This window comes from Carcharodon carcharias, chromosome 18 (genome assembly GCF_017639515.1).
Source record: "Carcharodon carcharias isolate sCarCar2 chromosome 18, sCarCar2.pri, whole genome shotgun sequence".
Classification (NCBI taxonomy): Eukaryota; Metazoa; Chordata; class Chondrichthyes; order Lamniformes; family Lamnidae; genus Carcharodon; species Carcharodon carcharias.
In genome coordinates, this window is record NC_054484.1 from 39,280,177 (window position 1) to 39,306,461 (window position 26,285).

General features: G+C 45.1%; 1 protein-coding gene across 1 annotated transcript in view; it reads left to right on the forward strand.

Moving 5' to 3' along the window:
• The first annotated feature begins 305 nt into the window (after positions 1-305).
• Positions 306-26,285, forward strand: part of LOC121290435 (tyrosine-protein phosphatase non-receptor type substrate 1-like) — a 93,308-nt gene continuing 67,328 nt past the window's right edge. The window contains exon 1 of the mRNA XM_041210872.1: positions 306-486. The gene's annotated coding sequence lies outside the window, so the exon portion shown is untranslated. The remainder of the gene's footprint in view (positions 487-26,285) is intronic.

Genomic DNA, 26,285 nt, shown 5'->3' on the forward strand with positions numbered 1-26,285 from the left:
ATAAATGGCAGTATTCTGCTGTCAATAAATAATCAGCATTGGAGCCAATGTATGTGTTATTTTGTAGCAACTGCACGTTTATGATACTGTTTCCACTTTAAAATGAGTATTCACTGGCTATGACCTGAGTTTTTAAGATAAAGAGAACAGAGTACTGTGTACTGGTGGCTCTTTGGAACAATCCTTATCTCTGAAATTTATTTGTGAAACCCTCATTGCAGTGCTGGAGGAGGAAGGAAGTAAACACAGCAATATTACAGCATCAGTGCTCTAGTTTCACTGCAACACATAACAAATGTAGTTTTAAAGGAAAATTTGAGCCCAACGCATCTCGTGCATTTCTATGTGTCACCTTCAGTGTCAGAACTTCAGAGATATTCTAGGAGTTTGCAGAAGAACCAAACTGAATTAATTGTCAACCAGTTGTTCCTGGTGCCTTTTTCTTCTTGGGTGAAGATAAAACAACTGGCACTGGAATTTAAAAGTGTAAGTAGCATGTAGTTGATTTATGTTCTCAATGAATTTCACGCTTGTCTATCTGAGAGATAGGAGTATGTTGGCACTAACCTGAGCAGCAAATCTTGGCTTTGGCTTACGCCAGATTCAAAGTAAACATCTACTTCAATGGAATGAGTCATTCCCACTTTTTTGCTGGTCACTGGAAGGTTATATGTTGAACAGCGAAACAGATTTTCTGGCCATTGACTATGGATGATCCATTATTTGCAATTTAGCAAACGATGCTGTATTTTCAAAATCAATAGACACATTTGATAAGTTCTGGATTATCCATAAATCCTGGATGATTCTAGGACTTAAAAGTTTTCAATTATTAGAGGGAACTTTCACAGGTGAATTTTCATTTATTGAAAGTTTTCAACTTTTTCATTCACTGGAAGTGTGTTGGGGGCATTCACTCATAGTCATCAAAAGGGAATTAGGTAAGCACCTGTACAGAAAAATGTGCAGGGCTATGGGGACAGGGTAAGGGAGGGGAACTAGCTAAATTGCTCTTGCAGACAGCTGGCATGAGCTCAATGGGCCAAATGGCCTCCTTCTGTCCTACAACTATTCTATGATTCTATTCTGTGACTGGAGAGGGGAGGATTTGAGGTTTAAAACTCAGCTCAGCATCAAACTGGCTGCACGTCTTTGGATTGAGCATAGATGGGAGATTGATGTAGTCAGAACCAAAGGCTTGTAGATGTGGAAAAAACCTAAACAAAATGATTTTTGATTCTAGGGCGCTGAACAGTATGAAACATTAGATCAATTACATTTACCTTTGGGCAAGAAAACAAACTGAGAACATGCAAATGATAGCGACCTGTTAACTGGAAGAACGATAGCTAGATAAAACTATGTAGGTGAAGGGGAGAAAATTATTGCCTTCTGACACATGTAATGCTATCAAAGAAATTCCTGCTAATTCTACAGAGCAGTATGGCACACACTGCTTTCAAGCAAATAAAGAAGCCTGTAACTTGGCATTGAGTACAGTATGAATCAGAGTAATGCAATCCAGTTACAATCTGCCTGCATAAATGTGTCCTGCTGTTCTATAGCCATAACATATCAAGGTTCTTGGGTGAAATATCACAAACTGTCTTGTGTTTCTCTGCTGTTTGGGCAATGAAAGAATAACTCTGATAGTCCTTAGCTGATAATCTATTCAGGTTTATTAATGGCAAAAAATAGCCAGCAGCAAGAAGGCAAAGCAGCAAGTTTTATAAAACTACAAAAGAAAATTCACAACTCCTTTTTGCAAAACATTAAAATGTCATGTTTTGGTAACCCTCCTATTAAGACTGAACTTGGACCAGCATTTGTAACACAGTTATAACTCTGCTGGCCCTGTGACCTCTGAATTCCAAAAGCCAATTGACAAATAGATTATAGTCATTTAAACAAAGCTATTGAATTAAATTGATGGTTTCCAGACCTCATAATTGACATTAAACATAAAGCCATTTGGACCTAAACCTTCATTGATTATTTTCAGAACACAGCAAGCAGACTACCTCCACAACCTCACAGGAGAGCTTCCCTGCAGAATATCTTCCCAAAGCATTCTGTCCTTTCATAGGGGTACATTGGCGACATTTAACTTCAGGACAAATCTGCATTTTGTTGCAGCAAATAAACTGAAGCAGCTTAAACCATATGTGGACCTCCAAAGCTTTTATACTTCAAAACATAAATGACTACCGCATTATATAGGACAGATTCCTAATCTATCATAGTGGAAATGACTATCGTTGGAATTAGTATACATTTGCACAGAACTTCCTCTCATAAGGGTAAATTGGTTGGGGAGGACCTGTGATAGAATAGAATGTACATGGTCTTAGGAAGGAGTATAAAATACATATCCTTTTCTTATTCCATGCTTACTTATGTTCTAATAATGAGCTATAAGTTTAATCTGTGGAACAGTTCCAATGGAGTGATGTTCAATTTTTAACATCGCCGCCTTAACACTTATTTTTACCAATTTGTGCCAAATTATGGGAAGTTTGGTGCTGCAATTTCACACCAGTAAGAAAGTCCATTGAGATGACTCCAAACTCATTTTACACTTAACAGCAACAGCTTGTATTTATATAGCACCTTTACTATAATGTAACATCCCAAGGTGCTTCACAGGAACATACATCTCCAGGTCCAGCAGAGAGAGAGAGAGAGTAATTATCTCATTAGCCTGGGATAAATTCAAGCGTAGGTCCCAGAAAGACAACCAGCATCTCATTTTAGGGAAAATAATAGTAATGTGATGTACTATATGGAGCCAAGCTGTTTCTTTCTTTACATTTCGCGTAGGTTCATTTGTCAGGAAATCTTTCTGTGATCCTGTGCAAATGCTTAATTTGGTACCTTTGACTGATATTTATTTGCTTTTATTTTCATGTGCTACTTTGTACCATAATGTGTTATGAATGATAAGGTTACAATATATTTGCAAGATATTACTGAGTCATTTATAGAGCCTTGAATTGATGAAAGTTATCTTTTAGTCATTATCTTTGTTGGAAATTTTTTGGTTTTACCTTAGTGAATGCAAATGTTCAAACATTTGAATACAAAATGTCCTTTCTCTCCATCACAATATTCTGTGAATGACTGGAACAGTAAAAGTCTAAAGAACTGCAGAACAGTTCTGAATTCACATATTTTAGTCCAAATGAAGGTACTGAAAACTTTTGCAATGTTCTATTGAGCAGATGGCTGTATAACAGATGTTATATTTTAGCTCTCTCTGAATTGATTAAAAAGCTGCTGAAAGGTGATATTTCTTATCTCGGCTTGATGTACCCTTATTGTACTCTTAAAATGACTTGTCTAACCAATGCATAATTTATAACTGATAACTAGTTTATATAGCAAGAAAATCAAACAATAATACATTTGGAATGCACCCAGTGCAGTACCCTACATGCTTTTAATCCAATTCAATGCCACAGTTCAAACTGTTGATATCATTTGCATAACGGTAAAAATGTTTAAATTGCTTCAAGGAATTAAATGGTCAACTCATCAGGTAGATGCACAAATGAAGAGCTAAAATTGTCAAGATCTATGTCAAAAACCATGATTTTGGAGTAAGATGTTGGAGTTTCCAAAGTAATATGCTTGACCTCATTAATGAAATTTGTGCTCATAACATACTGGGAGATGGTGGCGTATTGATAATGTCAGTGGGTAAGTAATCCACAGACCATGTTGTAAAAAACTATCTAGTTCACTAATCGAGAAAGAATCTACCAACTTATCTGGTACGGCCTACATGTGGCTCCAGACCCAGAGCAATGTGGTTTACTCTTAAATGACCTCAGAAATAGCCTAACAAGCTACTAAGTTGTGGTAATTAGGGATGTGCAACAAATGTTGGCCTTGTCTGCAATGCCCAGAACCCTTGAAAGAATAAATTAAAATAGAACACAGATAGGTTTCAAAAAGTAACGGTGTGAGACAAGAAATTAGTGTTAAGTATATCAGTAGATTAATTCTTTTTCTGTACGGGATTTTAAAAGAAGTGTTAAACCATTTAAAATAAATTCATTTTATGCACCTCCATGAATTTTACAAGTTTGCTGCACTTAACAGTTGACTATATCACATTTTTGTAGGTGTTATTTATTTCACTGTATTTGTGTCATGTCTGAGGGGAATTTTTTAAAAAATTTGTTCATGGGATGTGGTTGTCACTGGCTGTGATAGCACTTATTGCCCTTGTTTAGAGAGCATTTAAGAGTCAACCACACATTGCTGTGGGTCTGGAGTCACATGAAGGCCAGACCAGGTAGGGACAGCAGATTTCCTTCCCTAAAGGATTTTAGTGAACCAGATGGATTTTTACAACAATTGGCAATGGCTTGATTAGATATTTTAATTTATTTTATTTAATTCCAGATTTTTATTTAATACAAATTCCACTATCTGCCAAGGCAGGATTCAAACCTGGGTCATTACCCTGGGTCCCTGGATTACTAGGCCAATAACAATACCACTACTCTTTCACCTCCCCTCCGATCATTGCAAGATTGTCATGCACCTCCTGTTAATGACATATTTATCCAAATCAATCCAAATCTTGGAATTTATTACAGAAGACAAAAGCTGATGTGCCCCAACAGTCTGCTGCAATTATGTTAGTACCCAGTTCAGAATCTTTCTGCAAAAAGAATTTTTCACTAGACTAGCAACCCAGGGTCCAGGCTAATGCTCTGGGGACATTGGTTCAAAACTCACTATGGCAGCTAGTGGAACTTAAATTCAATTAATAAATCTGGAATTAAGATCTAATCTTGGTAACAGTGACCTTGAAACCATTGTCAATTGTCATAAAAACCCATCTGGTTCACCAATGCCCTTTAGGGAAGGAAATCTGCCATCCTTACCTGGTCTGACTCCAGACCACAGCAATGTGGTTGACTCTTAAATGTCCTGTGAAATGGCCTAGCAAGCCACTCAGTTGTATAAAGTAGCTATGAAGTCTAAGAGGAATGAATCTGGACAAAACCACCCGGCATCAACCTAAGCACCCGAATAGACAATGGCACACCTGGCACTGTTTGTCCTCCAAAGTCCTCCTTATTAAAATGTGGAGGCGAGTGCTAAAACTGGGACTGCTGTCTCACAGACTAGTCAAACAACAGCCTGACATAGTCATACTCATGGAATCATATCTTACAGATAATGTCCCAGACATCACCATTATCATCACTGGCTATGTCCTGTTCCAACCGACAGGACCGACCCAGCAGAGGTGACAGCACAGTGGGATAAAGTCAGGAGAGAATTGCCTGGGATTCCTTAACACCAACTCTGGACCCCATAAAGTCTCATGGCATCAGGTCAAACATGGGCACGGGAACCTCCAAGTGGCGTTCAACATGGAGGAGTGCTAATTTATCAGCTGAGTGTGGGGTGGTACTACCAACATGCTAAATGGGTTAGATTTTGAACTGATCAAGCAATGCAAAACTGGGCATCCATGAGGCACTGTGGGCCATCAGCAGCAGCAGAATTGTATACAACCACAACCGGTAACCTCATGGTCCGGCATATCCCTAACTACCACTACCATCAAATAGGAGGATCAACCCTGGTTCTATGAAGAGTGCAGGAAGACATGCCAGGAGCAGCACCAGGCACACCTAAAAATGAGGTGTCAACCTGGTGAAACTACAACTTTTTTGCCAAACATCAGAAGCAGCAAGTGATAGACAGAGTTAAGCAATCTTACAACCAATGGATCAGATCTTAGCTCTGCAGTCCTGTCACATCCAATCGTGAATGGTGGTGGACAATTAAACAACTCACTGGAGGAGGAAGCTCCATAAATTTCCCCATCCTCAATGATGGGGGAGCCCAGCACAGTAGTACAAAAGATAAGGCTGAAGCATTTGCTACAATCTTCAACCAAAAGTGCTGAGTGGATGATCCACCTTGGCTCCTCAGGAGGCCTTCAGCATCACAGGTGCCAGTCTGCAGCCAATTTGATTCACTCTACGTGACATCAAGAAACAGCTGAAGGCACTGGATACTGCAAAGGCTATGGCCCTGACAATATTCCAGCAATAGTACTGAAGACTTGTGCTCCAGAACCAGCTGTGCCCTTACCCAAAGATAAAAACAAAAAAACTGCGGATGCTGGAAATCCAAAACAAAAACAGAATTACCTGGAAAAACTCAGCAGGTCTGGCAGCATCGGCGGAGAAGAAAAGAGTTGACGTTTCGAGTCCTCATGACCCTTCAACAGAACTGTTCTGTTGGGTCATGAGGACTCGAAATGTCAACTCTTTTCTTCTCCGCCGATACTGCCAGACCTGCTGAGTTTTTCCAGGTAATTCTGTTTTTGTTTTGTGCCCTTACCCAAGTTGTTCTTGTACAGCAACAACACAGGCATCTAACTGGCAATGTGGAAAATTGCCCCGGTATGTCCTGTCCTCAAAAAGCAGGACAAATCCAGCCAGGCCACTTAATATCCATCAGTGTACTCTCAATCGTCAGCAAAGCGATGAAAGGTGTTGCTGACAATGCCATCTAGTGGCACTTACTCAGCAACAACCTGTTCAGTTTGGGTTCCGCGAGGGTCACTCAGCTTCTGACCTCAATAGAGCCTTGGTCCAAACATGGACAAAAACGCTGAACTCCTGAGGCGAAGTGAGAGTGACTGCCCTTGACATCAAGGCCGCATTTGACTGAGTGTGGCATCAAGAAGCCCAAGCAAAACTGGAGTCAATGGGAATCAGGGGGAAAACTCTCCACTGGTTGGAGTCATACCTAGCACAAAGGAAGATGGTTATAGTTGTTGGAGGTCAATCATCTCAGCTCCAGGACATCACTGCAGGAGTTTCTCAGGGTCGTGTCCCTAGGATCAGCCATCTTCAGCTGCTTCATCAATGACTTTCCCTCTATCATAAGGTCAGAAATGGGAATGTTTACTGATGATTGCTCAATGTTCAGCACCATTTGTGACTCCTTAGATACTGAAGCAGTCCATGCACATATGCAATAAGACCTGGACAATATCCAGGCTTGGCGTGATAAGTGGCAAGTAATATTCATGCCACACAGGTGCCAGGCAATGACCATCTCCAATGAGAGAATCCATCTTCCCATGACATTCAATGGCATTACCATCATTGAATTCCCAAACTATCAACATCCTGGGGGTTACTATTGCCCAGAAATTGAACTGGACCAGCCCATATAAAAACTTTTGCTACAGGAGAAGGTCAGAGGCTAGGAATTCTATGGTAAGTAACGCGCCTCCTGCCTTCCCAAAGCCTGTCCACCATCTACAAGGCACAAGTCCCGAGTGTGACTGAGTACTCTCCGCTTGCCTGAATGAGTGCAGCTCCAACCATACTCAAGAAGTTTGACACCATCCAAGACAAAGCAGCCCACTTGATTGGCACTGCATCCACCATCTTCAACATTTACCACTGATGCACAGTGGCAGCAGTCTGTACCATCTACAAAATGCACTGCAACAACTCACCAAGGATCCTTCGACAGTAGCTTCCAAACCCGTGACCTCTACCACCTAGAGCGACGAGGGCAGTAGATACATGGGAACACCATGACCTTCAAGTTCCCCTCCAAGCCACACACCATCCTGACTTGGAAATATATTGCCGTTCCTTCACTGTTGCTGGATCAAAATCCTGGAACTCCCTTTCTAACAGCACTGTGGGTGTACCTACACTACATGGACTGCAGCGGTTGAAGAAGGCAGCTCACCACCACCTCCTCAAGGGCAATTAGGGTGGATAATAAATACTGGCCTAGCCAGTGATGACCACATCCAGTGAAAGAATAAAAAAAAGCAAAATCCTTTGCAATGGGAAGCAGTCCAAACAAGAAGGTGCAAAAATGACACTGTGAAGTGAAACTTAACATTCCAAAATTATGAATACTATTCTTTCTAAGCATGCCTGTTGAATAAAAAAAAAACCCCAAAATGTTATGATCATCGAACGGGTAAGAAAGACATCTCATAGTGATAAAGTTAGGGGTTAATTTTAGCCTCATCAATTGAGTTGACATACTATGGCACTACTGAGGGAGTACTGCTTTTATTACAAGGGGGATGGAGTATAAAAATAGGGAAGTCTTATTACAACTACACATGACATTGGTGAGACTGCAGTTAGAGCACTGTGTACAGTTTTAGTCTCCTTATGTAAGCAACGATATACTTGCATTGGGGGCAGTTCATAGAAGGTTCACTAGGCTGAATCCTGGTATTAGGGGTTTGTCTTATGGGGAAAGGTTGAGCAGGTGGGTCCTATATATGCACTGAAGTTTAGAAGAATGAGAGGTGATCTAACTGAAACATATAGGGCAGGATTTTGAGTTTGGTGTGTGGTCGCGGTTGGCAGGCCCAGGAGTGGCTGAGAAACGGGCCACTGCACGCAATTGGCCCTCAATCGCAATTTCACGCTGGCTGGCCAATTAATGCCACCGTGAAAGGCGCACTGAAAGGCTCAGTGCTGCTGGGGTGGAGGAGGGAAGTCAGCGTGGGCACGGGGGAGCACTCATAGAAAGCTCCCTGAAGGGTGCTGAAGAATTCAAGAGCCATATATAAAGATTTTCAAATGCTAAAAAAGATGTCCACGTATCAGAATCAGTCACCTGAACGTATGGCTGATGTAACTTCTGTCCAAACATTTTTATCTTTTTTTAATTGATTATTTTAATTAATTTAATTTTTAAAATTAATATCGGAAACCTCACCCCGCCCTTGGATGAGGTTTCCTCAAAAAGGCCGATTCACCCACCCGCCAACCCTAACGTTGGATGAGCAATGAAAAATCACTGTTAATTACTACATTAATGGCCTTAATAGTCCCCTTAATTGTCGGCGGGTGAGCTGCCGACTGAAATATCGCGCAAGTGTGCAATGATGTTGGGGCGCTCACCCAACGTCACCCCACGCTATTTCACGTTTGAGTGGGTTGGGTGCGCAACTGCACGCCAAGCAAAAAATTTTGCCCATAAGATTCTGAGGGGTCTTGACAGGCAGTCAACTGAAAAGATGGGCTGAATAATACAGGGGGCCGGGCAGGGGATGGTGGGTCAGATGGCTCACTCACACCTTAAGCAAAGTCGGCGTGGAGCCAACACGTTCCACACTGATCTGCCCTGCAGCCAGAATGCAATCCGACTGGCCTGTAACTCCATCAGTCCTGGCAGCATCATGAGCGCATCAGTGACAGCTGCAGGCACTGCAGGAGAAGAAGGATGCCCGGAGCAGGTAAGTCAGTGGTCTTGGATAGGGAGGGGGTTTGGGTAGGTCAGGGAGGGAGCACAGCTTAGGGGGAGGGGGAGAGCTTAAGGCTGCGGTGGTTGGAAGGAAGAGGGTATTTGATCCCCCCCCCCCACCCTTGGCAAAGGGCAGCCTCTTTGGGGTTTGAGTGAACCCTCCTGTCCTTCTCGCCCTTTGAAGAGCTTTTTTTTAAAAAAAAATTGGGCTGCCCACTGCTGCCCAGCTGCACACACCGATTGTTTTATGCTGTGGGAAGTGCATTCTCAGGGTCAATTGCCTTGATAACAAACCTTGATTACTTATTTAAATATGATCAGTGGGCTGCCAGTTTTGGTGCCTGCCCATGATCCATGTTATGGGGGTGAGCTCGAGGGTGGGCAGGAATGTGGTGGGATGAGCACCCACCTTCTTTTATGTGCCACCCCTGCCAAAAACACACCAGGTGAGGGCACTTAAAATACAGCCTGCTGTTTCCCCTCATGGGTGAAACTAAAACTACGGGGCGCAGTTTAAAAATAAGGGGTTCCCCATTTATAAAGGAGATGAGGATGAATTTCTTCTCTCATAGCGTCTTTAATCTTTGGAATTTTCTACCCCAGCAAGCAGTGGAGGCTGGGTCATTGAATATACTCAAAGTTGAGTTGGACAGATTTTCGATCTACAAGGGAGTCAAAGCTTTTGGGGAATGGGCAGGAAAGTGAAGTTAAGGCCACAATAAGGTCTGCCATGATCTCGCTGAATGGCAAAGCAGGCTCGAGAAGCCCAATGGCCTACTCCTGCTCCTATTCCTTATGTTCTTATTTTTGGAAGTGCTGTCCTTTGGATGAGATATTAAATCAAGAGAGCATTTCAGATGGATTTAAAACATGCCTTCGCGCTATTCAAAATAAGAGCATAAACCAGAAAATGCTGAAAATACTTGGCAGGCCAGGCAGAATACAAGGAGAGCCAATGTTTCACATCAATGACATTTCATAGAATCTGGGGAAAATTTAAGATGCAGTAGTTTTTAAGCAAGTGAAAAGGGAGAGCATGGAAAAAAGAACAAAAGGGAAGGTCTATGACAGAGTGGAAAGCAGGAGAGATTAAATGACAAAATGTTCAGCGTTGCAAGGCCAAAGGGAGTGGGAATGGGACAAGTAAAGATACAAATGTTCTGATGAAAGGTCACTACCTGAAACCGTAACTCTGTTTCTCTCTCCACAAATGCTGCCAGACCTGCTGAGCATTTCCATCATTGTCTGTTTTTAATTCAGATTTCCAGCTTCCCTCTGTATTTTGCTTTGGTGTTATATGTCTAGACAAGGTGCAAATGGCAGAATGATGAATTGCTGCTGTCTAAGCAAGAAAAACAATAGATTAAAATCAAAGCCAGCAAAGAAAAAGGAAGCAAAATGGGGGCAGAAGTTACAATCTAAAATTGTTGAACTCAAAATTGAGTTTAGAAGGTTGATGAGTCACTTATCGAAAGTTAGGTATTGTACCTTGAGCTTCATTGGAACATTGCTGGAGGCCGAAGATGGAGGAGTAAGAGTGGGAGCAAAGTGGAGAATTAAAATGACAGGGGACCAGGCTATGGCAAAGTTCTTGAGGGACCTTAACTGTCCAATCTATAACCTGAAAAATTTCACCCCTTTTGCTGTTTGTGGGACTTTGCTGTACACAAAATTGGCTAGCCAATTTAACCACATATCCAGCCCTGAATGCACTTCAAAAAATTCATTTGATGCAATCTGGCAGACACAATATGGCACTATATAATGACAATGACTAACATTTGCAAAGTGCTTTAAAGTAATACAATGCCCCGGAGTACTGTTATCAGATAAAATTTGATACTGAGCTGTATAAGGAAGGCAATTAGGGATGGGCAATAAATGCTGGCCTAGCCAGTGACACCCACATCCTGGGACAAATTGAAAAGATGGTGACCAAAAGCTTGGTCAAAGATATAGACATTAAGGAACTTCTGAAAGGAAGAGCGAGAGGTAGAGACACGGGAAGGCTCTGCTCTTTCCAGACTCTTGCTCTCTCCCTGTTTCTGCTGTCTGTGTTCTGCTTTCTCTTGGCTCCTTCACTCCCTGTGCCCCTGCTCCATCTGTCATCCTGTCAAGGATGGACAGAATATGCAGTGAGAAGCAGGCACACATAGCTCATTGATATCTATAAGTAATTATGTTTCCTTAAAAGCTTTATTAAAAACTCTTTACGTGCATTTTCTGAGCTTTATATAGAATTATAATTTTGATGAGAGTGGCCCGTGATCACTAATCCATTTCCAAAAAAGTTTGAGAACAAGAGGATGGGGAAAGAACTGTACCAAGTCCTGGTTAGGCCACACTTGGACCTGAATTTTCACCAAAGAGGCAGGAAACAGGAACCAGGTTTGTTTTAAGGTCAGAAAACCGCCTCCAGGAAAAACTGATGAAACCTTTAATTTTCATTTGGGTGAGCCCTTAATTGGCATGGAGACCGGTTAGAGTGGCAGGGTCTCAAGGGGATAAATGGCCTACTCCAGTTCCTATGAATTCCAGGGCCTTGGGCCTAAGCAGGTGAAGGCAAGGCTGATGAAACTGTGGAAATCAAGAATGTGCAATATGCCAGAATTGGAGGAGCACAGAGAACTGAGAGCTCGTTCTTTACAATATCAGTGCTCATTGAAAGGCATGAGTCACTTTAGTTTTTCCTCTCTCAATTTTGGTTCAAATTTCCTCCTCTCTCCAGAAGACACTGACTCCCTCATCTGAGTACAAGTACATGAGTACTGGGCATTGGATATTATCACAGCCAACTGACCATGATTCACATACGAGTCCTGAGAATGAGTATAGGAAAGCTACCTGATCGCAGCATCACCAGTCGATCATGTCCTCATCCAACATTCAGATACACGCACACCAAGAAGGGTTCTTGGATAGTGATTAATTTCCATTTTCATAACCCAGCATGCTGAAAACCCTGCTGAGCTCAACTAATTCAACAAAGATCAGTGATTGAATCTGTATGATTCAGAGATAGAAGGAAACACAGCACTTCATTGCAGCCAGTTTCTAGGTGGAACCAACATTGTTGGCTGGAAATTGTATAGACTCATTTTTGACTGCAGGGGTCCTTATTTGTAATCTATCTGCGGACAGAGAGACCAAAAGCAGACTGGGTGACCGCTTTGCGGAACACCTTCGGTCTGTCCACAAGCATTACCCAGACCTCTCTGTCACTTGCCATTTCAACACTCCACCCTGCTCTCATGCCCATATGTCTGTCCTTGGCCTGCTGCATTGTTCCAGTGAAGCTCAATGCAAACTGGAGGAACAGCACCTCATCTTCCGACTAGTCATTTTACAGCCTTCCAGTCTGAATATTGAGTTCAACAATTTTAGATCATGAACTCTCTCCTCCATCCCCAATCCCTTTCCAATCCCCTTCTTTTTTTCCAATAATTTATATAGATTTTTCTTTTCCCACCTATTTCCATTATTTTTAAATGTATTTCCATCCATTGTTTTATCTCTACCTTTTAGCCTTTTTCGATTCCTTCACCCCACCCCCACCCCCACTAGGGCTATCTGCACCTTGCTTGTCCTGCTTTCTACCCTTAATTAATACATTCCTTAGATAATATCACCACTTTCAACACCTCTTTGTCCTTTTGTCTATGATATCTTTTGCTTATCTCCACCTATCACTAGCCCTCTAACCAGCTCTACTTGTCCCACCCCCCCCTCCCCACCCCCCCACCACCCCTCCCCACCACTTTAAACCAGCTTATATTTCACCTCTCTTCTATTTTTACTTAGCTCTGTTGAAGGGTCATTCGGACTCGAAACGTTAACTGTATTCCTCTCCGCAGATGCTGCCAGACCTGCTGAGTTTTTCCAAGCATTTTTGTTTTTGTTTCTCTCAGCATATTCTGTTGTCATGTAATCTTACATCCCTGATGATGTAGACTATATATTTACATATTTAACATTAACCCTTTATAATAGAAATATCTTCCTACTCTGCATGCTGCTGGTATCATTAAATGTGCATGCACAAGCTTCTATACCAAGATGGCAACCATCACACTTCTTGTCACTTCTTGATATGCATTAAATCCCAATTTTTGATGTTTAAGAGGCCAATTAGTGCCTAAAAAGCAGACTAAATTGCATCCAATTTCTCCACCCTCCCAGTCTGTATCGATTTTATAATTACTGAGGGAATGTTCTGCAAAATTTCTCCTTGGCCCAAAGATAATCAAGCGCTTTAAGTTCCCCTCCAAGACACACACCTTCTTGACTTGGATATATATTGTCAATTCTTCATTGTTCCTGGGTCAATATCAAGGAATTCCCTATGTACACCATCACCACTATGGGCAAAATTTTTACCTTGGTGGTTGGGCATACACCCGACCTGCTCGAGTGTAAAATGATGCGTGTTGACATTGTCCCAACGCAGTAGCGCAAATTTTTGGCTGGTGGAGCACACGGAAATTGGTAGCGCGCCGGCCAGCAATTAAAAGGCCTGCTAAGGCTATTAAAGTCCTAATTAACTTGCATTTTTCACTCCCTCTCCAACAGTTAGCAGGCAGGCCAAAAGGCTAAGCGGCCTTTGGATCTTTTAGGGAATCTCATCTACAGGCGAGATGAGGTTTCCAAAAGCAAATAAAAATGAAATAAAAATTTTAAAATCTAATTAATAATGTGACAGAATCACATGTGGGGACATGTTTTATAACATTTGATGAACCTTTATTTTTCTAAAAAACTCTTCACCTGCCTTGGGAGATCTGCAAGCATGCACCCACACACGCGTGAAGTTTGCGCTCAAACTCCCAGCAGAGTTTTTCAGTGCCCATGCGATCTTCGGGTCGGCGCACAGGCACAACAGGGAGGCGGGAGGGACACATTTGTATTAACCTTACCCAAGGGCGGAATAAGAGGGTTAAACTGGGTCGCAAGTGTGCTCTGTCAAATATTGATTTTTCAAAGTTACTGATACTTGCCTGTGTGATCTGCAATACTTCAAAACGCATCCCAGCTGCTTGGTCTGGACTCACAACCTTAAGATCAGCACTCTGCAGTGAGGAATCTTTTTTGGGCCTGTATGTTTCAGGAAGCCTTCGCTTAGCCTGGGAATGGGAGCTGAACTCTCCACTGGAGGCATCTCTTCTGAGGAAGAAAGGAGGGCTAGAAGGGAGAGGAGGCCAGGCGTGCACATTCAGCCTCCAGGGGAGCTACATTTGGGAGGGCAGGTGCAGGCACAAGGGGTGCAGGGCCAACAGGAAGTTCAAGGTGGAAGGGGCTGCAGAAGATGCCATTATCCTGCTGCTAGGGTATACAGGCAGCGAAGCAGCTACCTCAATATGTCTGAGATGCAGTGCCGAAGGAGGCTCTGTCTCTCAAGGGAGACAGTCAACTATATCTGTCAGATGATTGGACCTGCGATCTCCGCGAACTGTGTGGGTGGACACCCCATGCCAGTGGCTCTAAGGGTCACATCTGCCCTCTATGCCTCTGGCTTCTTCCAGGGGTTGGTGGGTGATCTTTGTGGTGTCTCCCAATCAGCTGTCCACACTTGTGTCAAGCAGGTTACAGATGCTCTGTTCAGGTGTGCATTGACCTTCATCCACTACCGTTGGGACCAGGCAAGCCAGACACAGCGAGCCAGATACTTCTTGGCTATTGCTGGCTTCCCCCGCGTCCAGGGTGCAATAGACTGTACAAATGTGGCCATCAAGGTGCCAGCAGGTGAGCCCGGTGCCTTCGTCAACAGGAAGGGCTTCCACTCCATGAATGTACAGATAGTGTGTGATCACAGGATGCTGATTCTACAAGTCTGTGCAAGGTACCCAGGCAGCTCCCATGACACCTACATCCTCAGACACTCCCAGGTGCCAGGGCTTTTCAGTGCTTCAGCCCGGATAGATGGATGGCTGCTGGGTGACAAGGGCTATCCCCTCAGAAGGTGGCTCATGAAGCCTCTCTGCCATCCAAGAACAGAGGCTGAGCTGCGGTACAATAGGAGCCATGCCTCCACAAGGGCTGTGGTGGAGTGAGCCATCGGTCTTCTCAAGACGCGCTTCCGATGCTGGACCGTTCAGGAGGCGCACTCCAGTACCTCCCAGATTGTGTCTCAGTGATAGTGGTTGCATGCTGCGCTCTCCACAATCTGGCGCTGGAAAGGGGGGACGCAGTGGAAGAAGAAGATATAGATGCAGTGGCTGCAGCTGCACACGATGAGTCCAGCAGTGAGTCCGAGGATGAGCACGCACAGTGAAATGCTGAGGAGGTAGACACTGACCTGGGCATATTCCAGGGAAACAGGGACACCCGGGAGGCTTTAATCCAATGAACCTTCAGCTAGTACACCACATATGAACCTCCAGGACAAACCTGGGCTGTAGACTCCATACTCGACACCCAAGTGCAAAATCTGCCTGGAGAGGAACAGTAACTAAGGGCCTTGTTAATAAAGCTGAATGTCCCACAAAACACTCATGACATTATTGGTGGCCATCCACCTGCAGAAGAAAAGAGGCACCCTCAGCCATGGTGACATGTCTGAATTTAATATTACAACCATAGGAACTTAGGAAAACAAAATAACAAAGGTGTTAAAAATCACACCAACTCATAAAGACCTCATTGTGGGCTAACACAAAAGCACCAGTGATAAACTCATGATGTGCCTAAAGTGCCTTATGTTTATGTTTCTGGGTGCTGCGTCTTGGTGCTGCACCCCACCCCCACCCTGCTGGGAGTGGCGTCTGAGACAGCCTGCTGACTCTGCTGTCCTGTTGGCCTCGATGACCTTGGCGACCGTCCTCTGGCCCGTGGAGCCTGTGCGGGCCCTGCCTGGGAGGGAGCAGCCAGCTCCACAGCTGGCATCTCCCCAGTCATCGCAGCCTCATCAGATGCAACGGTCACTGGCAGAGGGGCAGTGGCAGAGAGCTGCTGCCCTCATCCAGAGCGCCCTGACAGGCAGAGACGACAGGCAGCTGCTGCGCGGATGTGAGGTTGCTTCCGACCTCCCTGCTCACTGTGGATGGATGGGCACCAAGCTGGGAAACTTGGTGCCCAGACCATCTCCCATACTGGCACTGACCAGCTGAGGTCAATGCTGATGTGAGGACTTGCTGGTGCGAGAAGCCTCTCCAAAAGAGCTGCCACCCTCTCCATGGAAGACGCATGGCGCTCGGACATGAGGCTCATTGCATCGGTGATGGTCCATGTAGACTCCTCCACCATGGAGACCAAGCCAAGCATAGCCTCATGTATCTCCACCAGATGCTCCCACACACCCAGCCGCATTTCCTGCATTTGCTGCATTGCAGACGACTTCAGAGGCACATCATCAGGCACCGACTGAACATGGGCCTGGTCCCCTGCAGCCCTCCGACTGCTGGCGCCATGAGCACTCCCTGTCTCTGCCAGCTCCTCCAGCGACTGTGAAGTGCCCTCACTACTGTGCCCCGGGACACAAGCCGATGTTCTAATTCCCACCGAGGTGCTAATACCTGCGCTGGTGCCTGCCTGGTGGGGATGGTGTGACACTAGTGAGACTTCAGGGCCCTCAAATCTGAGAGGGGGCATCTGTGGCTCCTCCTCCTGGCCCTGCTCCACTGATGCTGAAAGGAAGAACAAGGACATTGTATCAATTAACGTGGAGACAATGTCAATGTGCATCCCTGTCCCCCGGATCATTATGCGCTCATCCTTCCATAAACAATGGTCAAGCCATGTTGCAAACTTCAATCACTGAACATTCAGCACTGCCATGGTTGCTGGGAGAACAATGGTGACCTCAATGCTGGCCAAACATACCTGCCCATATCACCCCAGCCTCACCGACACCAGTGGACCTCAGAGCATGGCGCCTCTACAAATCTAGGGCCTCCTGCTCAAAGCAGCTGACAATCGCCAACTGAGCTGGCCTATCACCAGTCCTCACCCACTCGGTGGCATTATGTGCATTCTTCTCCTGAAAAGGAGAGAAGAATATTGATTAGTGCTAAATGCACTTTCTTCGCGGATGGCCCACCCCAACCAGAGTGGGACTTTGCAGGGCTCTAGTGTCTCCTCACCCGCTGCAGCTGAATACTCACACAAAGATGCTAGGCCTGTACCCCCCCACCCCACCCCCTTGGCCAAATGCTGCCTACATCACATTAGGCACCACATGGTCTAACTTTCCATAGCAAGGAGGTGAAAGCACGTGGAGTGCAGAGGACAGCAGATCGATCGGTGCCACGCCAACATTAAGCTCCCCTCCCAGTATGTCATCACTCTGACTTTGACATGTCCTGGAGTTCTAGCTCTGCGCCTAGGTGCAGCTCCTCCAGGTTGCCCCCAAAACAGTCATGTGGGTCTCAGTGTACCTCATGCTGCGGGGGCAGAACCCATCTCTTCACCACCCTCTCAGGGTGACCTTGGCATGAGCAATATCTGCTGGCCCACCCAGCGAAGGACACATGCCATCAATGATTCAATGCAGACACTACACTCAGACTTGTGGGGGGGCGCCATGGGGGAAAAGCCTACCTGCTGGGTTAAGTGACCAATGCCAACATGGTACTCATCCTTCACGAATGCAACAGGTCATTGAAGCGCTTGCGGCACTGGATCCAGGTGCACCGCACCACGTCCCGGGAGCTCACCACCTCCGCCACCACCTCCCAGGCACGTTTTGTCATGTGGTGGGGGGGGGTCTCCTCCTCCCGTCTTGGGGTACCAGGACCTCCCGCCGTGCTGCCACCTCCTCGAGGAGGGCAGCAAGGCAATCATCAGAAAAACGAAGGGCACAATGCCCCCTGTCCTGCCCTTCTGTCTGGCCTACTCACCAGCAGCGCTGTGGGGAGCCCTTCCACTGGCCGTGATTCACAGCCTTTGAAAGGCTGCAGCAGCTTTTTAAAACAGGCCGCCGGGTCACCATTGGACCCAGCGCTCATTGCTGTCCCCCTGCCACTCGCCCACTCCCGCTGTCCTCGGGAGCCGCGATTCACACTGGGTGGGCGTTAATTTATTGCCCGCATAAAATGGCGGCGTGGACCTGATCACGGGCGACGATTGGACCCGCACCTGCCCGCGTGACAGGCAGGAATTTCTGCCCCTAGTCTAGCAGCACTCCTATTTTAAAAATGTTACCCTTGTTTTTAAATCCCTCTATAGTCTCATCTTCCTTTTTTCTGTAACCTCTTCCAGCCTGACAATCCTCTGAGATCTTTCCGCTGATCCAGTTCTGGCCTCTTGCTCATCCCTGATATTTTTCATTCCATCATTGGCAGCCAAACCATCAACTGCTTAGGCCTTAAGCTCTGGAATTCTCTAACTAAGCCCCCTCCGTCTTTCCACCTCTTTTTCCTCCTTTAAGCTGCTCCCTAAAACCTGCCTCTTTGACCAAGCTTTTGCTCACCAATCCTTACCCACCTATCTCCTTATATGGCTTGATATCAAATATTGTTTGGCAATCGCACCTGTGAAGCGCCTTGGGACATTTCTGTACATTAGAAATGCTATAGAAATTCAAGTTGTTGTTGCTTGTGGAATTTTAGGGAGAAAGCATTTTGTGTAATTCATGTTCAAAAACCACTTTCCTTTCATGCATCAGCATTCTCAGGCAAGTTGCCAATGAGGGTAGTATCAGCTTTTGTCTGATTTAACTGGGTCATTGCACCGCACAAGTGTCATAAATGGGCTAGGGTTTTTTCAGAAAAAGAAAGTCCTGGACCATCAGTAACTATGAGTGAAATGTGAAATTGCTACAACATTGGTAAGAAGAATAGAATGACTTGCATTTATATAGTGCCTTTCATGGCCTCAGGACATGAAGCACTTTTGAAGTGTAATCACTGTTGTAATGTAGCAAATGTTAGAATGTTTTAACAATATTGCATCTTTCCATGAAAGTTCAGTGAGATTATCAAATGAGCAGTTGACCAGGACATTACCAGGTTTGATCCCCAGCCTGTACGGTGCCAAATGACTTTAGTCAGGAGGTAATAAGAGCATTACAATTTTCCTCAGTACTCCAAAGTTAAGAAGAAGAAAATGATCCCGAGCTCCAATTCCTGATTATTATCCAGTGAATCCTGCTAAAAATGTACGAGGTAATGTTGAATGAGAACAGAATTGGATTCCTGTGCTGTTTACTACAGCCAAGCACTCAATTTCATGAGCAAGCAATATTCCTATGGGTAATGACAGGAATCATACCCCAACATACAGTAAACTACATCAAGAGGCAAGGAAGCAAAGTAGCAAAAGAATGTAGTATCAGTCTTTTACCACCATTCTCTATAGGTGCAGTTGGTCTTTAATGGCATTATATAAGATATCTTTGTAAACTGAATGCTATTATTGTGTGTCATACCCAGCAAAAACATTTCAAACCTCATGTTTTATGATTTAAGAAAACTGCTTTCTGAAAATAAAAATGTTCATGCAGTTATTGGTCAAATATAAGATTTATATCATGTTTGGTTGCTTTCTATTTCGTATTTTTTAATTTCATTCATAGATAATCTCATGACCTTTTTGGTTAATGATGGTCTGACATCTTCAAACAGGCAACCAAGCATGGTGTTTTATTTGTTTACGAAGGTTTTAAAAGAAAAAAATATTTCAATTATAATTGTGGATATGCGAAAAGGTCACCACAATTTTGGTTAGTGTTCAGTCGTGTTTTTCTGACCACTGTTGATAATGCAGGAAACTGTGCCCAAATATTTACACTTTAATTTCCACTTACTGTTCTTAAAGGTCAAACAGAAAGTTTTAGATATTTTCAAATAGCTGGTCTCCCTGGATTATTGATTATTAATTTTTAAAAACTGACAAATTTTACCTCTCTGTTACATTCATCACATATCCAATTATTCTCTGGTGCCATATCTTTTAAAACACTTGCTTTTTTAAAACAGCATTTTATGCTATTTTATATCTTCCACATCACTGCCACCATTGCACCCTCAGGAATGATGCACCACATGTATCTTATTTTAATTGATCTCCAAGTTTCTCTCTGATTTTCTCCCTCACAACAGTTCTTGCAGGTACAGTTTCACAAGCGGCAGTAGACCTCTAGACCTTGATTAAGTTATCATTCTTCATGTATGAGCATGGGTCTGGTTAGAGGGGGTCCAAGGGCAGGTTTAGGGAAAGGGAGTGGCCTGAGTAATGGCCTCTTCAATGACTGGCGGGTGTCAGAGACGCATGCGAAGTGGTACTTGCACCTGCCTGTCCCTTGGTAATGAGGTGCCATCCCATTGATTCCTCAATTCCAGCAGGCTCAGGAAATGAGCATCTCATTACCACGGTGCAAATTGCGGGATCATGACCTGAGGAATTTTGGGATCTATGTTCCTGGTATCCATACTAACTTGGTAGGCTGCCTATGATACTAAGCACTCAGCTTTTTCCCACCCCAAACACTGAAATATCATGCTAAGTGGAATATAAATTTATATAAATTATGTCGGTGCCTCTGCAAAAGCAAAATAATCTATTCCTTAAACCTCTGCTTCCTCTTTGTAACTGGGAAAGATATGTCCAGTCTACTTCTTCGCCTTATACTGGGATTCTAGGGGGGATTTTCTGGATCTGCCTACTGCCAGGATCATCCAGTCCCACCGAAAGTCAGTGGACTTTTGGCTGCACCACTGGATCCCCCATGGCGGGTCCTGCGGAAAGTTCCAGACTAAGTGTTGCCCAAGTGAGAGGAGTAACAGTGTTGGCAAATAGATGGGTGGGGGGGTGCAGGGAAAGTGCACATGTCATCAAAGGTGGTCATGGCCACAATAACTGGGTGCAAGAGAATCAGGCATTCCCATAACTTTGGAGCCATTGTATGACAATGCTCGGCTGCCAAAATCGGTCCATTTGCTCAAACCTTTGAGGGGTTTAGTTAGAGCGACAGCATGTGGGCCAACGCTCAGAGAAAGCTACCCTTTTAAATCCTTCTGCAGCCATGTCACTGGTGCAGGATTCCCAGTCAAACACTCGGTAGGTTGCATCAGATAAGTTGTTCGAACTACTATTTTACATCTGTCTTCACAGTAGAGGACACTAGAAGTATCCCAACAACAGCAGAAAATAATTGGACCAAAGGGAGGGTGGAACTTTAATCACTAAACTAGAGAAAAGTAGGAAAACTAATGGGATCAAAGGCTGACAAGTTATCTGGATCTAATGGCATGGATACTTGGAGCAGAATTTTGAGGTCCGTGGGCAGGCAGGGTCGGCGGGACCAGGAGCAGCCGGAAAATTACTTGCTGCCCACGATTGGCCCCCGACCGTGATTTCACTCTGGTGGGCCAATTAACAGCTGCCCAGCATGAAACCCATCTCTTCACTGGTCAGGAAGGGCCAAGCAAGGGTGGGGACCTGTCGGCCACCGGGTCCAATGAGACTCGGTGGCCGGTTTAAAAATGGCCCAGGCAGCCCCAGAAAGGTTGCCACGAAAGGACATCTGTTCTGCATTGTCTTGTTGGAGTCGAGTGCGGCTGGAGATGCCAGGCAGGAGGCTAGGCCTAGTGGGCACTTGGCCCCCCAATTTTCAGATGAGTGGGAGATGACTGCCAGGAGGGACACCCTTGTCCCTAGAGATGGGGGGGAGGAGACCACCGCATGTCACAAAGACGACATGGGAGGAGGTAGTAGCGCTGATCAGCAACCATGACATGATGCAGCGCACCTGGTTGTAGTGCCGGAAGTGGCTCAGGAAGGGTGAGTGCCCTGTTGGCATGGGTCAGTGTGCAGAAGTGTTAAGGTGTCACCAACCCCCCCAGGGACCTCAGGGGCGCTAGAGTCTGACTGCCAACTGTCAATGACGCCGGAGCTTGCCAAGTGGGTGAGTCCTGGCTGCTTGGACTGAGTGCTTTGTGCCTTGAGGGGCGCAGCCCAGATGTGCCCTGCAAGGTGCTCTTCAGCTGGGGTAGGCCAGGCTGCAATGGCGCTGCAGGTAGAGAGTGGACTAATCAATGCTCCTCTGTCCTTTCAGGAGAAGATGAGCCATAACTAAGCAGAGTAGGCTTGTACAGGCGGAGGCCCACCCAGCCTGCTGCTGCTCACCAGATTCAAGCAGGATGTCCTAGAGCTTGAAAGCCGGCACACTCCCCATGCAATCGGGCATGGAAAGACTGGGATTCCAGACGAAGGTAGGAATGCAGTGCATGGAGATGAGAGTTTCAGATTGTGCAACCATTCTAGTGTAGACTCTTCACTGATGGGAGCCTTGAACCTGGAGTCCCCATTGATCATTGAAAGATGTGGGCACCATGATGCAGATCTCCATGGTCTCACCAGGGTGCCTGGCATGCACAGTGACAGTGTGATGACTTTAACTAATGACTTGTCCCTGTTCTCCCTTTTAGATTCTCCAGCACACACTCACTCTCTGGGCCCCGAAGGGTCACCCCTGACATCGGAGGACCACCGGGCTTCACTTGCACCTGTGTCACATGCACTCGCTGAAGCAGGCACCAGCGCAGATACCAGCACCTCGGTGGGCATTAGATCGGTGGCTAGAATATCGGTGCACATTGGTGAGGGCACCACACTCGCTTGAGGTGCAGGCGGAGGCAGACAGTGCTGAGGGCGCCAGCAGGCGGAGGACTGCTGGAGACCAGGACAATGCTCAGTCAAAGGCTGATGATGGGCCCCTGGAGTCGTCTATTAGGATGCTGATGCTGGATGTCCAGTGGGATGTGCAGGAGGATCTGGCAGAGATCCATGAGGCTATGCATGCCACGGTCTCCAAGGAGGGGTCCACATGGAGCGTGAGCACTGCGTTGATCCTCACGGCTGAGTGCACTGCCTCCTCCATTGACAGAGTGGCTCTCATGGAGAAGCAGCTCCAGGAACTTGGTCAGGGATTCCTGGGATTGTGCTTGGACCTGCAAGCCCTCACACAGGCAACGGCCTCAGGTGGTCAGTGCCAGTGTGGGAGTGGATGAGGCACCCAATATCTCAACTAGGTGCCTGTCCATCCATGGTGAGCAAGGAGGTCCAGAATGACCTGATGTTGGCGCATGAGCTGCTTGTCATCTCTGTGGGCTCCTCTCAGAGTGCTCTGGATGACAACAACAGCTCCTCAACCCCTCTGCCAGTGACCGTGGCATCCGATGAGGTTGCTGCGACTGGGGAGATGCCAGCTGTGGCACTGGCTGCTCCCTCCCAGGCAGGGCCAGCACAGGGTCCACAGGCCAGAGGATGACCACCTAGGTCATCAAGAATAATAAGATAGCAGAGTCAGCAGGCTGCCTCCAACGCCACTGCCAGCTAGGGGAGGAGCGGGGGCACCAAAACATAGCACCAGCAAACGTAAGTTAAAGGCACCGTGAGCACAAGAGGGACAGTTCACGTGTGATTTTCTGTTCATCTACATTTGGTTTATAAGTCTGCTCGTGTGGACATCAACACCAGTAGTAGGACCATAAGACGTAGGAGCAGAAATAGGCCATTCAGCCCATCGAGTCTTCTCTGCCGTTCGATAAGCTGAATTTTCTCCCCGTGGTGGGGGTGTGCACGGGCAGGTGGGAGCGAGTGCAAACCCGATCAGTGCCCCCGATCAGTTCTGCACTGCCATTTTACATGGGCAGGCCAATTAAGGTCCACCCAGAGTGACACTCGCCCGGAAGCGCTGAGCACTACCTGCAGGCAGGGGGGAATCCCTGAGTTCAGACCTGCACTCTTTTCTGCATGTGTGCGAAAGAGCACAGAAATCTCCCTGAGGCATAAAGGTGCATCAGGGAGCTTTGTTTAACTTTTAAACATTTGGATAAAGAATTTTAAAATTTGTAAAACATGTCCCCTCATGTGACAGTGTCATGTGAGCTGGGACATGTCAATGAATTTTTAAAATAATTTTTATTGAATTTTTAAGCACTTCATGAAGCCTCATCCCGCCCGTGGATGAGGTTCCATGAAAAATGTGAAGGCCGCTTGGGCTCTTCACCTGCTCGCCAACCTTAAGGTCTTTTAACTATATCAATTAGTTTTTAACAGGCCTTAAAAGGCCGAACTGAAAATCTAAATGACGTGCTGTGATGTTGGGACACCACCCGACATCACCACGTGTCATCTTACGTGTGGGCGAGCAGACCCTGTCCCCGATCACCAACTGGAAAATTCTTTCCAATGAGATCATGGCTGATCTGATAATCCTTAACTCCTCTTTCCTGCCTTCTCCCCATAGCCCTTGACACGCTTGCTGATTAAAAATCTGTCTATCTCAGCCTTGAATATACTTAACGACCCAGCCTCTACAGCCCTCTATGGTGAAGAATTCCACAGATTGACTACCCTCTGAGGGAAGAAATTCCTCCTCATCTCTGTTTTAAATGGGCGCTCCCTTACTCTGAGATTATGCCATCTGGTCCTAGACTCTCCCATAACCTCTCAGCATCTACCCTGTCAAGCCCCCTAAGAATCTTATATGTTTCAATAAGGTCATCTCTCATTCCTCTAAACTCCAATGGGTACAGGCCCAACCTACTCAACCTCTCCCCATAAGAAAATCCTTCCATACCCAGGATCAACCTATTGAACCTTCTCTGAACTGTCTTCCAATGCCAGTATATCTTTCCTTAGATAAGAGGACCAAAATTGTTCACAGTATTCTAGGTGTGGTCTAACTAGTTCCCTGTATAGTATTAGCAAGACTTCCCTATTTTTATACTCAATTCTCTTTGAAATAAAGGCCAACATTCCATTTGCCTTCCCTATCATCTGTTGAACTTGTATGCTAGCGTTTTGGGATTCATGCACAAGGACAAGTGCTGCAGCCTGCTGCAGTCTTTTTCCATTTAAATAATATTCAGCTCCTCTATTCTTCCTGCCAAAGTACATAACCTCACATTTTCCTGCATTATATTCCAGCTGCCAAGTTTTTGCCCACTCACTTAACCTGACTATATCCCTCTGTAGGTTCCTTGCCACCTGCCTTCCCACCTATTTCTGTGTCACCTGCAAACTTGGCGATAGTGCATTCACTTCCCTTATCTAAATCATTAATATATATTGTAAATAACTGAGGCCCCAGCACTGATCCCTGTGGCACTCCACAAATTACAGATTACCATCCTGAAAATGCCCCCCTTTTTCCAACTCTCTGTCTTATATTAGTTGGCCAATCTTCTACCCATGCTAATATACAAAGCCAATACCATGGGCTCTTATGTTATTAAGTAGCCTTTTGTGCGGTACTTTATTGAACGCCTTTTGGAAATCCAAATATATTACATCTACTGGTTCCCCTTTATCTATCATGCTTGTTACCTCTTCAAAGAATTCTAATAAATTTGATAGGCATGATTTCTCCTTCATAAAGCCATGCTGACTCTGCTTGATTAGATAATGTATTTCTAAATGCGCTGCTATTACATCATTTACAATAGACTCCAAAATTTTCCCAATTGCAGATGTTAAGATAAATGGCCTATGATTACCTGTTTTTTGCCTCCCTCCCTTTTTGAGTAAGGGTGTTACATTGGCTGTTCTCCAATCCTCTGGGACTTTTCCAGAATCTAAGGATTCTTGGAAGATTACTACCAATGCATCTATTATCTCTGTAGCTACTTCTCTGAATATCCTAGGATGCAACCCATCAGGTCCAGGGGACTTTGCAGCCTTTAACCCCACTAGTTTCCCTAGTACTTTTTCTCTAGTGATAATTATTGTATTCATTTCCTCCGCCTGCTTTTGCCCCTCAATTATTTAATATTTTTGGAATGCTATTAGTATCTTCTACCATGAAGACTGCAGCAAAATATTTATTCAACTCTTCAGCCATTTGCTGCTTCCCCATTATTATTTTCCCAGCCTCATTCTCTAAGGGGCCTATGTTCCCTTTGGCCTCTCTCTTCCTTTTTATATACTTAAAGAAGCAATTATTGTCCGTTCTTATATTACTTGCCAGTTTACCCTCAAAGTTTATTTTCTCCCTTTTTATTATTGTTGGTCTTTTTTTGATGGTTTTTAAAACTTTCCCAATCCTCTGACTTATCAATAATCTTTGCCACATT